The sequence below is a fragment of the Apium graveolens genome, chromosome 9 (assembly GCF_009905375.1).
Source record: "Apium graveolens cultivar Ventura chromosome 9, ASM990537v1, whole genome shotgun sequence".
In the NCBI taxonomy this organism is placed as follows: Eukaryota; Viridiplantae; Streptophyta; class Magnoliopsida; order Apiales; family Apiaceae; genus Apium; species Apium graveolens.
This window is the reverse complement of record NC_133655.1, coordinates 215735306-215751720: the sequence shown is the minus strand read 5'-3', so window position 1 is coordinate 215751720 and position 16415 is coordinate 215735306.

Here is a 16415-nt window from a genome sequence, read left to right as displayed (position 1 = left end):
GAACTACAATGACTTTCGGTATGACAATCAATTGAACTAGCAAGACTATCTCCTTCCCAGTAGAACTTTCGGTAGGATAATTTGTAATGACCGAGGAATTATGCTTGTATTATATTATAATAATGATAAATTATGTGTATTATTATGTGGTTAAATGTGTTAAGTCGTTAAACCCTAACTGCTATGTGATATGTGTTGGCTGTTTTGATCCAAACGTGTTTTGGATATTTATTGAGCATTTTATCATCAGTTATATATATATTATATCAAAACCTGTACAGCTCAAAACTATGTTTTGAAAGCCCGTATTTCAAACAAAATCATTGGCCCTATTTTGCCAAAAATGCCCTATCCCATATCGATATTCTGAACCCCTAAATGTTTTACAAATTTACCTTTTTCGTGAAAAACGACTTTTCCGGACCCCTTCGGGTACCAAAAGCCCCACAAAAATCACATTTTTATTTTTATATGATCATGAAATTATCATACATTATTTTTCTTTGCATTTTTGTAATATTCACAATTTTTGGGAATTTTTGACATTTATTTTGTATTTATTGGATATTTAAAAATTCATTATTAATACCCAAAAATTGTAAAAAATTGGGGCCAAATATTTTTATTAGAGGTATAATTAGACCCTTAATTTTATTTAGGCGTATTATTTTCATTAGTATAAATACCTGTTTTATTATTAATTATTCATTAATTAATTGTTAAAAAAATCAGAAAATAAAAAAATTAGAAAGTGGGGGTGAAGAACAACCAGGGAATTAAACTGCAGATTTGAGAGTGATTCTGTTACCCGTTTTGATCATGTGAGTAACCAAAACAAAGCTCTTGATCTCTACTTTCTGTTCATACCATCAATTTCATGTTTTGATGCTTAGATTTTCAATTCATATTTTAGGGTTCATGAACTGAAATTGGGGGTTTTTGATTCTGGGGTTCTGGGTTGATTTTGATGCTTGGTATAGTTTCCTGTACTTGGTTACAATCGATTTATGTTATTTATTTGAACAAACGATTGTTCTAAGTGTTAGTTCTTAGTTTCAAGTTTATACAATTTTATTTTAGTTCGTTTTTGATTTTGTATGAATCTGAGATTGTTTTGATTATAGGGGTTTGATTGTAGAACTAATAAGCTTTATTTTGATATATTATTTGTAATTTTTCGTGTAAGAATCTATGAGTTTAGTATTTGGTCGGAAAATTGTTTGATTTGGCCGGAGAAATTGTTCCCGGAGTTATTAGGCGATGTTGTTGGCATGGGTGTGTTTCTCGAGTGATTTTGAATGAAAACCTGCAAAGAATCGATTCAAATGGTTTGTGGTTGTGCCAAATCGAAGCCGCCGGAGTTCGTGACGGAGCTCGCCGGCCCATGCTCTATTCTTGGTCGGAGAAGACAACCTGTGCAACGGAGACGAAAGAGGACAACGGGGTTGTGTTGCTGTAGTCACGTGGAGTCGAACGGGACAAGAACCTTGCAGAAACGATGGCCTGGAAGCTGGGAATTGCTCGTCGGAAAACTCGTCGGAACCGGTCACCATTGCCGGATTCTGGGCAGCCTGGCCGTGTTCTTGAAGACCCGGGTTCGACCCGGTTTCCAACCCGGTTTCGACCCGGGGTTTGATCCAATTAAACCAAAAAATCAATTCCAGAATTATGTTTCTACAATTTTAATTATTTATTTATATTTTATCAAAGTAAAAATCATTTTTTAATAATTCTAAAAAGTAAATAAAAATTACATTTAAATTCTGAAAAGTATTATTAATAATTTCTGAATTATTTTATTAATTTAGAAATTTGAAATTAGTTATCTATTTAATTATTTATTAGTTATCTAATTAGTTAATAATTAGATAATTAATTAATAATTAGGTAAATAATTAATAAATAAGGATTAAAAATAATCGAATAATATGAATAATAATTCGTTAATTAGTTAAATATTCCGAGTAACTCGTACCTATTCGAGTCGTGATTCGTTAAGTTAGAATTATTAATCGAGCGATATTTATTCGAAGAATATCGTACTAATTATTCGTATCGAATAATTAAATATCGATAATTAATTAACGAATTGTATAAGTTATAATAATAATAATAACAGTTCGATAGTTATTCGAGAATCGCGAGTAGCTCGTATTTATACGAGTAGTTGCTCGTTAAATTATGATTCGAATAATATTTATTTATTCGATAAGTATCGTATCAGTTATTTGTATCGATTAGTTATTTGTAAATAATCGATCTAATCGAGTAAGTGATAATAATTTGTAAATAATTGTAATAAATAGTAATTAATCCTAATAATTAGGGATTAATTATTTTAAAATACAATAATTATTAGTTAATTATTTAAAATGTAATTAAGGATTATTTAATTATAATTAATTATTAATTAATTAAATCTTGTTTAATTCATAATAATTCAACCGTTAATCCGATTTGAGCGAAACGAAGACCCCTAGACTCAGAAAAATGAAACGAATCCAATAAAAATAATTGTGAGTTATAAATTTCCTCCAAAAGAGAATGGTTTGGTGATAATTAATAGTTCGTAGGCCCTAATAGGGATATAATTTAATCGAATAATCCCAAAAAATTATAATAAAGTCAGATAAGGCTAGTTAATGCAGGTATGAGTCTAGAATCAATTCTAAAAATAAAAGTATAAAAATTGATTATGTGCTTTATGTGCTATGTGCTTTATGTGATTATGTGAACCTATGTGCTATATCAATATATGTGTATATATGCGAATCAGATAGAAACGCATGGGTAGACTGATAAGGTTACGTGATATCAATTCCAGATACACGTATATAGTAAGTTATCTAAACAACTATCTTTCCATGATTGGTTCAGTGTTAGCAAGGCAGAGTAAGCTAGGGACAGAAGGCGGTGAGTTGAATCAGGTTAAGTACGCGCGAGGCAAGTTTTTCCCCTATTCTAAATTCAGAATAGTGAATTATATTCCATTTTACATATCAATTACACTTTGATAATTCTTGTTCATATGCATTGATACATATCTATTGATTCTTGTTTCTATTTCATTTCGATTCTTGATTTCTCCCAATTTATTGAATCCTCTATTCATATTCCAATATTTTTACCCTTGTTACATATATTATGATATATCCTGATGTTGGGATACATCAAAAGCATTCCGATTGTTCCGGATGCTAAACTTCGGACTGGATGGTTACGATACAGGCTGGGTTTTACTCAGACCTTTAATTAATAGGCCATAGCTGCCTGAGTACTCCTTATGTTGGTTGGATCTATACAGTTGGGTATAGATTCGCACTGTATCCTGACTGATCAGCGGGTTATAGTGCATATGTTGGTTCTTGTTTCCAGTCTTGTTCATTTGGCACTCGCCAGTATTGGCAAATTATTAGTCTATACAGACTCAGATGGTTGATCAAACCAGCAACTTATTGGTTCACTTATTTCTCTCTCTTTATACTATCTATATTGTTGCAGGCTTATTGAGCAATTTTGGCTCATCCTCTTTTATTGTTATTCCTATTGTCTTACAATTAAGGTAGAGAATGAAACCCATCAGAACCCGCGTAGTCAAGAAGCGAGTCAAGCAGCGGGACCCTCTTATACCAAGGGTGTTCATCCCTATCCCTGAAGAGAGCTTTGAGTTATCAGATCAGGTGTAACAGGATAAGTACTATTATAGTTTGAATAAAAGTTGTGTGGTGAGCATGTAGATAGAATAAAGTTTTGTAATAAAGAGAGTTCTTGAGACGGATTATTTTTATTTGGTTTGTAATAAAGTTAGTATGTGGTTCTTGTTTTCAGACCTTAACCTTAAAAGATCCTGATAGCAGTAGTTCGGGGTAATTATTCTAATTATATTCCGCTTGTGCAAGACTAATGTGTAGTTAATATTAGTAATGCCCCAAATCTATACCCCGGATTTGGAGGGTGTTACAGTTGGCATCGGAGCTTAGGTTTGACCTTTGAAAACAAGAATGTTAGGGCTAAGATAAGATAGGAAAATGAGATAGGATGAGAGTAAGAATGTTAGGATTGTTTGTCTATGTGATTAGAAGTTATGAGTTTAGGATTGTGATTTGATTGTTTTTGTGTTATTATTTTTATGTATATTAGATGGCTTCTTTATCATCATCTACGGAGAGGACCAAGACAGATCCAGGGGATGCACCGATAGTAGCCCCAGTGTCAGAGCAGATCTTACCTCCATTGCCACCTGAGCCAGCACCAGAGATACCACTTCCCCCAGAGGTACCAGATTTTGTAGATTATTTTCCATATTTTGAGCCAGAGATACCAGATTTTCCACCACTAGAGTTCCCGATGTTCGATATTCCTGACATGATTGATCTTCCGCAGTGGGAGGATTTAGAGCCTCAGATTCCTATGCCACCAGTCGAGATTCCAGAGCTGCCACATATGGAGCTAGAGGCAGAGTCGCCAGTGTATGCGCCGATGGAGCAGCCTGTCTTATTTCCTGCCCCATTAGCCATTTATGCACCTGTTCCAGGAGTTTATCAGTTTCCTCAGCCAGAGTTTATGGATGATATTGTGGTGGATGGACCATTACCTTCTCGAGGTTCCAGCACTGATCTTCGGGAGCATCATACCGTGACTTACCAGCGCTTTCAGGCAGAGAGGGAGGAGAGGATTAGATGGCAGAACCAGTGTAGGGAGATCCTTGGGTTGTATGAGACACAGACGGATGGTCCTGTCAGAGCATTACGACCGGATTATATACTGAGAGAGAGGCTACATCATATTCACCGGGTTAGTTCGCAGCAGCTTACTGAGTTGAGACAACAGGATCTTAGTGCGGAGACAACATATCGCAGATCATTGGGACTTACCGAGGCAGTGCTAGAGGCATTGCAGGAGGAGTTGAGCCACGTACCACCAGGATTTTGAGACCAGCAGATCAATGAGTGCGGTATTATGTATATTTTGTAGATAGAGACAGCATAGTATTGTATGACTAGTTTGTATGAGTGTAGTTACTGACTTTGACCGATAGTAGTAGTAGCAGTATGACTGTTATATCATAGGTTTTTGTATCAAGCACTGACACCTGTAGCTGGTGTTCTACATATATATATACGAGATGATCTTTTGCACGTTTCTTTATTTTATTTCCAGTTATTTAAGCATTTATATTTATTTCAGTACCATTGCATATTTACAAATGTAGTTTTATTTACGATCATGTTGTATCCTTATGTAAAAAAAAAACACATCATACTATTTTATCTATTCAGTTATTTAATAAGCTGTTTTATTTTCTCAAATCGACTGTTTTAATATATGTTTAATATACTGTTATTAAAGAAGACCATTGTTTATTTACCAGAAAGATGGCACCTAAAAGAAAAACACAACCCGATTCATCGAATGGGAACACCGAGGGCCAAAACAATAATAAACAGATGGATCAGATGTTTAATCTCATGCAACAGCAAATGTTGATGATGCAACAACAAATGCAGCAGCAACAGCAGCAGTTCCAGCAACAGATGTTACAGCAAGCCGCTCATCCAGGACATCAAGTACCACCAGCAGCGCGTACGACCACTTTCAAGCAATTTCAGTCGGTGAAGCCACCGGAATTTATGGGTTCCACGGATCCTACAAAAGCGAGAGCTTGGCTGAAAGAGATGGAAAAGGCTTTTTCGTTGGTAAAGGTTGAGGAAGAGCAGAAGACGGATTTTTCTAGCTATTTCCTGAAAGGCGAAGCTAATTACTGGTGGGAATCGAAGAAAGCTTTGGAAGAAGAAGGTGTGGTGACCTGGGATAGATTCACTGATCTTTTCTTGGAGAAATATTTTCCTCATTTTATGAAAAACCAGATGGAGATCAAGTTCCTGGAGCTGAAATAAGACAACTTATTGGTTGCGGATTATGAGACCAAGTTTACTGAATTGGCAAGGTTTGTTCCAGAGCAGGTGGATACGGACGAGAAGCGGGCCAAGAGATTTCAGCAAGGACTAAAACCATGGATTCGTAGCAGGGTAGCTGTGTTTGAATTGACAACTTATACGGCTGTTGTTCAGAAGGCTATAATTATTGAAGGAGAAAGCGAAGCAGCTCAGAAAGAGAAAGGACCAGGGAATTTTCATAATCGTTTCAACAAAAGGCCGGGATTTCAAGCTCGAGGAAAAGTAAACTTTAGGAGGCCAGAACAAAACAACCAGAGGATGGGTAATCGACTACCTGCCCCAACTCAGCAAAGGCTTATTCGACCGCCTGTACCTGATTGCAAAACGTGTGGTAGAAAGCATACGGGAATTTGCAACAAGCCAAATGTCACGTGTTTCAAGTGCAAGCAAAGGGGACACTATTCTGGAGAATGTCCGATGGGAAAAGCAGAAGTTACTTGTTTTCAATGTGGGAGAAAAGGACATATCGCCAGAGAATGCAGAGGAATTGTAATGGCCGCTAGTATTCCAAGAGTGTTAGCATTACCTCCACCTCCACTACCACAGCAACATCAGCCCAGAGCAAGGACTTTCAACATGTCAATGAAGGAAGCGGTACAGAGTCTGAATGTGGTTGCAGGTACACTTCCTGTAAATTCCGTGAATGCTTTGGTATTGATTGATTCAGGAGCTACTAGATCTATTATTTCTGAAGCTTTTATCTCTAAAATAAATTATGAGGTACAGTGGTTAGATGAAGTGTTAATCATAAAATTAGCGAATAATGATCAGGTTGCAGTAGATCGAGTATGCCCGAGTTGTGATATTGAGATAAGAAGATGTCATTTTTCAGTTGATTTGATACCTTTTAGGTTAGGGGAGTTTGATGTTATTCTAGGAATGGATTGGCTATCTAGTAATATTGCTCAAATTGACTGTGCGAATAAGAGAGTGAAATTACAAACTGAAGAAAATGAAACGGTAATATTTAAAGGTGAGAAGCAAAAGCAGAAATTCCTATCAATAATGCAGACGAGAAGATTGCTATGCCAAGGATGTCAAGCTTATTTAGCCTATGTACGCGATGCTAATAAGGGAAATCCAAAGATTGAAGATATTCCATTAGTTTGTGAATTTCTTGATGTTTTTTCAGATGAATTACCAGGACTTCCACCAGATCGAGAAATCGAGTTCACTATTGACTTGACGCCAAGGACCGAACCAATTTCGAAAGCTCCATATCGAATGGCACCTGTTGAAATGAGGGAATTAGCAAAGCAGTTGCAAGAACTTCTCGACAAAGGAATTATAAGGCCAAGTGTATCCCCATGGGGTGCGCCAGTATTGTTCGTGAAAAAGAAGGATGGCAGTATGCGACTGTGTATTGATTATCGTGAGCTGAACAAGTTAACTATCAAGAATAAATATCCTTTACCTCGCATCGATGATTTATTTGATCAATTAAAAGGAGCAGCATGGTTTTCGAAAATCGACTTACGATCAGGCTATCATCAGTTAAAGATCAAGGCCGAAGATATTCCAAAGACAGCATTTAGAACGAGGTACGGACACTATGAATTTCTTGTGATGGCTTTTGGATTAACGAATGCACCTGCAGCGTTTATGGATTTGATGAATCGAATATTCAAGAAGTATTTGGATAAGTTTATCATTGTATTTATTGATGACATTTTGATCTACTCAAAGACGGGAGAAGAGCATGCAGCGCATTTAAGAACGACATTGGAGATATTACGAAAGGAGCAGCTTTATGCAAAATTTTCAAAATGTGAATTTTGGTTGAAAGAAGTGCAGTTTCTAGGGCATATCATCAGCAGAGAAGGCATTCAAGTTGATCCAGCAAAGATTGAAGCTGTGTTGAATTGGGAAAGACCAAAGACGCCGACAGAGGATCAAAGTTTCTTAGGTTTGGCAGGATATTATCGAAGATTTGTCAAAGATTTTGCGAAGATAGCAACACCGTTGACCAAATTAACTCGACAAAGTGAAAAGTTCGAATGGAATAGTAAATGTGAAGAAAGTTTTCAAGAGTTGAAGAATCGGTTGGTGACTGCACCAGTATTAGTACTTCCAGACGAGCAAGGAAATTTTGTTATTTACAGTGACGCTTCATATCGTGGTTTAGGATGTGTGTTGATGCAACATGGTAACGTCATTGTATATGCGTCGAGACAACTTAAACCTCATGAGCAGAAATATCCTACGCATGATCTGGAATTGGCAGCAATTGTATTTGCATTGAAGCTTTGGAGACATTATCTGTATGGTGAAAAATGCGAAATCTACACGGATCATAAAAGTCTGAAGTATATCTTCACGCAAAAGGAACTGAACATGCGACAACGACGATGGCTGGAATTGATTAAAGATTATGATGTTACAATCAGTTATCATCCAGGAAAAGCAAATATTGTAGCAGATGCACTAAGCAGAAAAGAAAGATTGAATCGGTTAACTTCATGTGAAGAATTGGTTAAAGAATTCGACAAATTGGAAATTGAGATTCGTATTCCTCATGAATCTGCAGGAACTATTTACGCTATGACTTTTCAACCAGGGTTGCTAGAAAAGATTCGCCATTGTCAAGATAAAGTGATGAGTCAAGACGACAACTTAACAGGAGAAGAGATTACAACTCAGAAAGATAATGAAGGAATTTTACGTTTTACGTCAAGAATCTGGATCCCTAACATGGTAGAATTAAAAGAAGAAATTATGCGAGATGCGCACAATTCGAAGTATTCCATTCATCCAGGAAGCACGAAAATGTATCGCGATTTGAAGGAAAACTTTTGGTGGCCGAATATGAAGAAGGAGATAGCAGAATGGGTGAGTAAATGCTACACATGCCAGCGAGTTAAAGCAGAGCATCAACGTCCGAGTGGGTTATTGCAACCATTAGACACTCCAGAATGGAAATGGGAACATCTAGCGATGGATTTCGTAGTGGGACTTCCAAGGACGAAAGCCAATCACGATGCAATTTGGGTTATTATTGATCGATTGACGAAATCAACACATTTTCTTCCAATTAATGAGAGATTTTCATTGGACAAGCTAGTGCATTTATATCTTAAAGAAATTGTGATGCGTCATGGAGTACCAGTATCAATTGTATCGGATCGAGATCCTCGTTTCAATTCAAGATTTTGGAGACAATTCCAAGAATGTCTAGGAACGAAGTTGAATATGAGTACAGCCTATCATCCGCAAACTGACGGTCAAAGTGAAAGGACAATTCAAACGATTGAAGACATGTTACGAGTTTGTGCGATCGATTTTGAAGGTAGTTGGGATGAACATTTACCCCTAGTGGAATTTTCTTATAATAACAGCTATCACGCCAGTATTGGAATGCCACCGTATGAAGCATTATATGGAAGGAAATGCAGATCACCAGTGCATTGGGATGAAGTTGGAGAACGCAAGATTTTGGGTCCAGAATTAATTCAGCAGACAAAAGAAAAGATTAAACTCATTCGAAAACGAATTGAGACAGCACAAAACAGGCAAAGCAGATATGCAGACCAAGCAAGGAAGGATGTGGACTATCAGGAAGGAGAACGCGTATTGCTCAAAATATCGCCATGGAAAGGATTGACCAGATTTGGCAATAAAGGGAAATTGAAGCCACGATACGTTGGACCATTTGAGATTTTGAAGAAAATTGGGAAGGTTGCATACGAGTTAGCTCTACCACCCCATATGCAGCACATTCACAACGTATTTCATGTATCTATGCTTAAAAAGTATAATCCTGATACAAGGCATGTAATAGAATATGAACCAGTAGTACTTCAGGCAGATTTGTCATATGTAGAGCAGCCAATAAGAATTCTAGATAGGCAAGAGAGGATATTAAGAAATAAGTCTGTGTCATTAGTGAGAGTTTTATGGAGAAACCCAGTGGTTGAAGAATCAACCTGGGAGCTTGAGAGTGAAATGTTAGAAAGGTATCCTCAGTTATTTGCATAATGTGATTCTGAGGACAGAATCTTGTTAAAGGGGGGGAGAATGTAACGACCGAGGAATTATGCTTGTATTATATTATAATAATGATAAATTATGTGTATTATTATGTGGTTAAATGTGTTAAGTCGTTAAACCCTAACTGCTATGTGATATGTGTTGGCTGTTTTGATCCAAACGTGTTTTGGATATTTATTGAGCATTTTATCATCAGTTATATATATATTATATCAAAACCTGTACAGCTCAAAACTATGTTTTGAAAGCCCGTATTTCAAACAAAATCATTGGCCCTATTTTGCCAAAAATGCCCTATCCCATATCGATATTCTGAACCCCTAAATGTTTTACAAATTTACCTTTTTCGTGAAAAACGACTTTTCCGGACCCCTTCGGGTACCAAAAGCCCCACAAAAATCACATTTTTATTTTTATATGATCATGAAATTATCATACATTATTTTTCTTTGCATTTTTGTAATATTCACAATTTTTGGGAATTTTTGACATTTATTTTGTATTTATTGGATATTTAAAAATTCATTATTAATACCCAAAAATTGTAAAAAATTGGGGCCAAATATTTTTATTAGAGGTATAATTAGACCCTTAATTTTATTTAGGCGTATTATTTTCATTAGTATAAATACCTGTTTTATTATTAATTATTCATTAATTAATTGTTAAAAAAATCAGAAAATAAAAAAATTAGAAAGTGGGGGTGAAGAACAACCAGGGAATTAAACTGCAGATTTGAGAGTGATTCTGTTACCCGTTTTGATCATGTGAGTAACCAAAACAAAGCTCTTGATCTCTACTTTCTGTTCATACCATCAATTTCATGTTTTGATGCTTAGATTTTCAATTCATATTTTAGGGTTCATGAACTGAAATTGGGGGTTTTTGATTCTGGGGTTCTGGGTTGATTTTGATGCTTGGTATAGTTTCCTGTACTTGGTTACAATCGATTTATGTTATTTATTTGAACAAACGATTGTTCTAAGTGTTAGTTCTTAGTTTCAAGTTTATACAATTTTATTTTAGTTCGTTTTTGATTTTGTATGAATCTGAGATTGTTTTGATTATAGGGGTTTGATTGTAGAACTAATAAGCTTTATTTTGATATATTATTTGTAATTTTTCGTGTAAGAATCTGTGAGTTTAGTATTTGGTCGGAAAATTGTTTGATTTGGCCGGAGAAATTGTTCCCGGAGTTATTAGGCGATGTTGTTGGCATGAGTGTGTTTCTCGAGTGATTTTGAATGAAAACCTGCAAAGAATCGATTCAAATGGTTTGTGGTTGTGCCAAATCGAAGCCGCCGGAGTTCGTGACGGAGCTCGCCGGCCCATGCTCTGTTCTTGGTCGGAGAAGACAACCTGTGCAACGGAGACGATAGAGGACAACGGGGTTGTGTTGCTGTAGTCACGTGGAGTCGAACGGGACAAGAACCTTGCAGAAACGATGGCCTGGAAGCTGGGAATTGCTCGTCGGAAAACTCGTCGGAACCGGTCACCATTGCCGGATTCTGGGCAGCCTGGCCGTGTTCTTGAAGACCCGGGTTCGACCCGGTTTCCAACCCAGTTTCGACCCGGGGTTTTATCCAATAAAACCAAAAATCAATTCCAGAATTATGTTTCTAGAATTTTAATTATTTATTTATATTTTATCAAAGTAAAAATCAGTTTTTAATAATTTTAAAAAGTAAATGAAAATTACATTTAAATTCTGAAACGTATTATTAATAATTTCTGAATTATTTTATTAATTTAAAAATTTGAAATTTGTTATCTATTTAATTATTTATTAGTTATCTAATTAGTCAATAATTAGATAACTAATTAATAATTAGGTAAATAATTAATAAATAAGGATTAAAAATAATCGAATAATATGAATAATAATTCGTTAATTAGTTAAATATTCCGAGTAACTCGTACCTATTCGAGTCGTGATTCGTTAAGTTAGAATTATTAATCGAGCGATATTTATTCGAAGAATATCGTACTAATTATTCGTATCGAATAATTAAATATCGATAATTAATTAACGAATTGTATAAGTTATAATAATAATAATAACAGTTCGATAGTTATTCGAGAATCGCGAGTAGCTCGTATTTATACGAGTAGTTGCTCGTTGAATTATGATTCGAATAATATTTATTTATTCGATAAGTATCGTATCAGTTATTTGTATCGATTAGTTATTTGTAAATAATCGATCTAATCGAGTAAGTGATAATAATTTGTAAATAATTGTAATAAATAGTAATTAATCCTAATAATTAGGGATTAATTATTTTAAAATACAATAATTATTAGTTAATTATTTAAAATGTAATTAAGGATTATTTAATTATAATTAATTATTAATTAATTAAATCTTGTTTAATTCATAATAATTCAACCGTTAATCCGATTTGAGCGAAACGAAGACCCCTAGACTCAGAAAAATGAAACGATTCCAATAAAAATAATTGTGAGTTATAAATTTCCTCCAAAAGAGAATGGTTTGGTGATAATTAATAGTTCGTAGGCCCTAATAGGGATATAATTTAATCGAATAATCCCGAAAAATTATAATAAAGTCAGATAAGGCTAGTTAATGCAGGTATGAGTCTAGAATCAATTCTAAAAATAATTATAAGTCTAAAAATTGATTATGTGCTTTATGTGCTATGTGCTTTATGTGATTATGTGAACCTATGTGCTATATCAATATATGTGTATATATGCGAATCAGATAGAAACGCATGGGTAGACTGATAAGGTTACGTGATATCAATTCCAGATACACGTATATAGTAAGTTATCTAAACAACTATCTTTCCATGATTGGTTCAGTGTTAGCAAGGCAGAGTAAGCTAGGGACAGAAGGCGGTGAGTTGAATCAGGTTAAGTACGCGCGAGGCAAGTTTTTCCCCTATTCTAAATTCAGAATAGTGAATTATATTCCATTTTACATATCAATTACACTTTGATAATTCTTGTTCATATGCACTGATACATATCTATTGATTCTTGTTTCTATTTCATTTCGATTCTTGATTTCTCCCAATTTATTGAATCCTCTATTCATATTCCAATATTTTTACCCTTGTTACATATATTATGATATATCCTGATGTTGGGATACATCAAAAGCATTCCGATTGTTCCGGATGCTAAACTTTGGACTGGATGGTTACGATACAGGCTGGGTTTTACTCAGACCTTTAATTAATAGGCCATAGCTGCCTGAGTACTCCTTATGTTGGTTGGATCTATACAGTTGGGTATAGATTCGCATTGTATCTTGACTGATCAGCGGGTTATAGTGCATATGTTGGTTCTTGTTTCCAGTCTTGTTCATTTGGCACTCGCCAGTATTGGCAAATTATTAGTCTATACAGACTCAGATGGTTGATCAAACCAGCAGCTTATTGGTTCACTTATTTCTCTCTCTTTATACTATCTATATTGTTGCAGGCTTGTTGAGCAATTTTGGCTCATCCTCTTTTATTGTTATTCCTACTGTCTTACAGTTAAGGTAGAGAATGAAACCCATCAGAACCCGCGTAGTCAAGAAACGAGTCAAGCAGCGGGACCCTCTTATACCAAGGGTGTTCATCCCTATCCCTGAAGAGAGCTTTGAGTTATCAGATCAGGTGTAACAGGATAAGTACTATTATGGTTTGAATAAAAGTTGTGTGGTGAACATGTAGATAGAATAAAGTTTTGTAATAAAGAGAGTTCTTGAGACGGATTGTTTTTATTTGGTTTGTAATAAAGTTAGTATGTGGTTCTTGTTTTCAGACCTTAACCTTAAAAGATCCTGATAGCAGTAGTTCGGGGTAATTATTCTAATTATATTCTGCTTGTGCAAGACTAATGTGTAGTTAATATTAGTAATGCCCCAAATCTATACCCCGGATTTGGAGGGTGTTACACAATTGAAATGACTTAGCATGACAATCGGTATGACAATCCTGATTGTCATGCTAGTTCATTTTCAATTGTCTTGCTGATTTAAGACTGTTTTTTAATCCAATTTAAATTCTGAAAATCCTTAATATTAATTCTGAATTAATTAATCAATTAATTTAATTAATCAAATAAATTAATCTTTGCAGATATAATTTATTTTCTTAATTAAATTATATGACTTAATTAATTAATAGAGAATTAATACTAACCCTGAGCAGCAACCAGTCTTCTGAATATCTTCTGAAAATCACTGAGAATTATGAATCAATTCCACCACTTCAACGTTGACACTCGATGTACTGTCTGGTTCATGAGTGACTAACTTCCGTGATGTTTCTTCATGTCTTGATTTTGATACTTTGAATTTCTTCAGATTAAATCCTTGTAATTAATGATACTCTGACGAGATCTCTGTCACTTGATTAAATCCACACTCTTGATTTATATCACTGAGGCTTGATCAATTTCTTGAACTTCTTCCAGTGAATTAACTCCTCAAGTCTGTAGATGAACCTTGTTTCTGAATCCTCTGACATATGTTACTTTGCGAAATCTCTCTGACGGTCGATCTACTATTTACTTATTACATTCTTATTTGAGTTGAGTTGAATCCTCGAATATACAAATAGGCTATGACATATGACTTACAAGTACTATCAGCTCGCACACTCTAGATCAATCCAAATGGATATAGGGCTGCCATCGCATTATACATCATGTATTACAAAAGCCAATTCCTTCCTCTAACTGCAAGGAAACTAGGCTACTTTCTCAATCTTAAGCACTCACCAAATGACTTCGGGTATTTCTACATATCTCTCTGGCCGTGCTATAATAAGAAAAACTTGATCCACAGCGGGCCAAGCAACTCGGGGAAATGGAAGAGTCCATATTTTTATATTCACGAGATGCCTCGTGTCCAGATGCACTTTTACTACAATCCATGTAAGGCAAGTTCCTTCTGGTCGAATCGCTCTTTCTTAATAAATCACCTTAATAACACACCTTTTTTATTGATCTCCAGCCACCCCACCTCGCACTATCCTTCAAGGGCAGGAGAAGCTGAACGCAGACAACCTTCTTGAGCTCCCTACTACGGACAAGAATATCCGCAAACTTATTACCACCTTGAATCTAGTCGAATGTGGATTTTTAAATGAGGGAGTAAGGTTTACTCCTAAAAAGAAGAAGTCAAAAAAGAAAGCCAAAAAAGGAAAGTACATTGGACTCGCGTCTCAGACTCACAGGCTCGCACCCGCTTTAACTTTGCGAGCCGGTGGGCTCGTTTTTTTACACATCCCATCTTTTTCACTTTTACATGCATTCTCCATTACTTGCATCCCATTTTCAAGCATCTTTCCCCTGCTCATATCATACTTATATTTGACATTCTTGCTTGTTTGTAGCCATCTCCCCTATCCCCTTTATGGAAGAGGCTGAGAAAGTTGTTGCAAATTCGGGTCCGGCCCAACAGGCGGTGGCGACCATAACGGCTCGCCCCGAGGAAATTTCTCCAGCTCGTCGCACCACTATAACTAAGCACCTCAAGGGTGGTCCCCATTTCCCAAAGTATAAGAGGCATAGAAGTACTAAAGATTGGAGGGGAACAAACGAACTAGACCCCAAAAGAGCCCATCTCTCTGCTCCTGCTGAAATTCTTACTCTATCTTCTTCCTCGATCAGTGCAGTAGTGACCACGTTTGGCCGACTCACAAAAATCAATGTGAGCGACCAGGACGTCAAAAACTGGACTTTGACCACCCTTGAATCCAATAATGACGCTTTGACCCGGGCCGCAACCAAAGTGTACTTTTTCCAGCTTTCTAGGACTCGAGAAATTCAAGCCATTGGTCAAGCTACAACTAAGCTAGATTTCAAGTTCAAAGCTCTGCATAACAAAATCAATGATCAAGGGTAGGAAAAAGTTAAGTTTGTGGAAGACCATAAGAAGAAGATGTTTGACATGTCTACTACTCATGCCAAAGAGTTAAGGGAGAAGAAGGAGGCTCATGACTTCGCTGCAGATGATGCGAGGAAGGAGAGAGAGAGAGACCCTAGAGAAGAATATTACAGAGCTGAAGGGGTCGCTTTCTACCCTGACTGCGAGTCGGGAGTCCGCCCTCGCTGATGTCAGGAACTTCATGAAGATCTTTATCAGCAAAGTTCCTGACTTTGACTGGTCTCCTAGGTGCGGGCACATCCAAACATGTCAAAAAAACTTAAGCTGGAGATGGATTGGGATGTTAAGGCTGCAGAAGATGCTTGTGTCGCAGCTAGGCAGGACCAGAAGGAACAAGAAACCAACAAGCCTTAACTCCGTTTTTTTATTTGATAAACTTTGGATGGGGAGGCGGGCAGCCCGGTTATCTGGTAACTTGATTTACCTTCGGGCCCAATCTTTAACTTTATATAATACTTTTGTTTTACAAGTCTCTTGAGCTCGCACATAGTTGTTAATGCCATATTTTATTTTATTTTTTCTTTTATTTTTATAAATGATAATTTCATATTATTATTGTGATA